This window comes from Lolium rigidum, chromosome 7 (assembly GCF_022539505.1).
Source record: "Lolium rigidum isolate FL_2022 chromosome 7, APGP_CSIRO_Lrig_0.1, whole genome shotgun sequence".
In the NCBI taxonomy this organism is placed as follows: Eukaryota; Viridiplantae; Streptophyta; class Magnoliopsida; order Poales; family Poaceae; genus Lolium; species Lolium rigidum.
In genome coordinates, this window is record NC_061514.1 from 38687636 (window position 1) to 38689946 (window position 2311).

Genomic DNA, 2311 nt, shown 5'->3' on the forward strand with positions numbered 1-2311 from the left:
TCTAGCTCGGTTTGTCATCGTATACCAAAAAGGGGGAGATTGTAAGGGTATTTTACCCTTATCCATTATTTTGGTAACAATGACACTGTAGCTAGAGTAATCGGACTAATGCATGCCTACAAGATTATTCTCAGGTATTAGTCTATCAGTCATAATGGTGTATCAATGGAACAAGAAGGTGAAGGGAGACCCCCCACTTCGATGAAAAAGGGAAACACCAGTTTTCCCTCTGGCCGGCGCCAGGTTCGGCGACACCGGGTGCAGCACCGGCCAGTCCGGCGCGCAGACCGGCTGTGGCGCCGGTGCACACCGGGCGCATTCCAGGAACTCCGCACCTCTCGCCCCGCTGTCGCCCGGTCACTCGTCCGGTTTCCGCCGGCTGGTCCAGCGCTTGGCCCGGCGACGCCGGCCTCTGCACCGGACCGCCCGGCGTCTGCCGGCCCCTGCGCCAATGCACACCGGGGTACTTCCAGTAAGTTGAGATGCTCGTCCGGTACAGGCCCAACGGCTGCCGGCTGGCCCGGTATGTGGCCCGGCGGCACCTGGTGTGCCACCGGCCAGTCCGGTGCCAGGCCCGGCAGACCGGCCTCCTCGACTTAGTGCTGAGCTGGACAAGTCTCCAACGGTTGGATTTCAAGTGAAGCTATATATACCCCTTCTCCTAGCTCGGAACTGTTAGGCACTACACTACACTTTGTTCTTGAGCTCTCTCTCTCATACTCCATTATTGGAAACACCAAAAGCCTCAGAACTCCCTCCTCTTCCACCCAAACTCAAATCCCTCCGGGGAAAAGCTAGAGGAGGTCTTGATCTATAGTTCCACTGAGCCAAAACTTGTTCCCCCTTGTATTCTTCGAGATACCTACTCTCTAGTTTTTCTTGGAAACCCTAGGTGGGCAAAATCGTCCAGAAACATCCAGGCTGTGGATTTGCTCCTGACAAGATTGTGAAGGTTTGGAGGCTGCCTCAAAGTCTACCACAAGTGAAAGAGCTATTCCTTTGTTGGATAGGCTCGAAGAAGAAGGTGATCCTTCGTGGTGTTGGGAAAATCCTTCGTGGGATCCCCACCTGTCCAAATGTGACGTACCTTCTTGCAAAGAAAGGGAACACGGGAATACATCTTCGTCTCCGAGTGATTTCGGTTATTTCTAACTGAACTCTTTACTTGTGTGTTATATATCCTGTGAGAGCCTTCGTGCTTGAGATACTTGTATTATCATCTAGGTTGCCTCACCTAGTTTGTGTTAGGCTCACATCTATATTCTGCAAAGCCTAATATTGCAAAGAAAGAATTAAAATTTGTAGAAACCTATTCACCCCCCCTCTAAGTTTACCATCTCTGAACTTTCACAAAGTAAAGTGCATAAGTGAATAGATCGGGTATAGAGATAATCGAGGCATGCAGAGACGATGATTTATCCTGAAGTTCACACTCTTTCGAGTGCTAATCTCCGTTTGAGAGGTGTGATGGCTTAGTGCTTCCCGAGAGCCACAAGAGGCCTCACCTTGAGGTGTGGTTGCACGATGCACACAAACGCCACAAAGGCCTCACCCCAAGATGCGGTAACACACCACACACCAAGCGCCACAAAGGCCTCACCTTATTCTCCGGTGACCCTCGCCCAAAGGCCTAGGTTACGGTTCCACTAAGGGATTTCCTTCGAGGCGGAAACCGGGCTTAAACAAAGCTTTGGAAACACATCCAAAACTTAATTGGAGGCTCCCAAAAAATCCACTAAGTCACAAAGCCGTCTAGGGTTACAAGAACCGAAGAGTAACAACCTTCTTGTTTTCACTTCCACGAATCACCATGGAGAACTCAAACTGATGCACCAAGTGCAATAGCAAGAACACCACTAAGATGCTCAAATCCTTCACTCTCAAATTCCACCAAAGCTACAAAAGCTATTGGGGGAATAAGATATAAAGAACAAATAGGAGGAGGAACACCAAATTTCTCCAAGATCTAGATCTAGTGGATTCCCCTCACAAAGAGAGGGATTTGATTGGTGAAGATGTTGATGTAGATCTCATCTCTCTTTTCCCTCAAATAAGTGCAACAATCATGGAGGGAGTGAATAAAAAGAGCAAGCAACTCAAGGTCAACGATGGAGGAGAGAGAAAATGAGTAACCACTCCCCATGGGGAAGAAGGGGGATTTTTATAGGAACCCCACGAAATCTGACCATTACAGCCACTCTAGACCGGAGACTCCGGACTAGAGGGCTGGAGACTCCGGACCCCCATGCAGGGAGCAAGGCACGCTTCGAAATGGATAAAAACAGGTTCCGGACCAGAGTCTCCGGCCCTG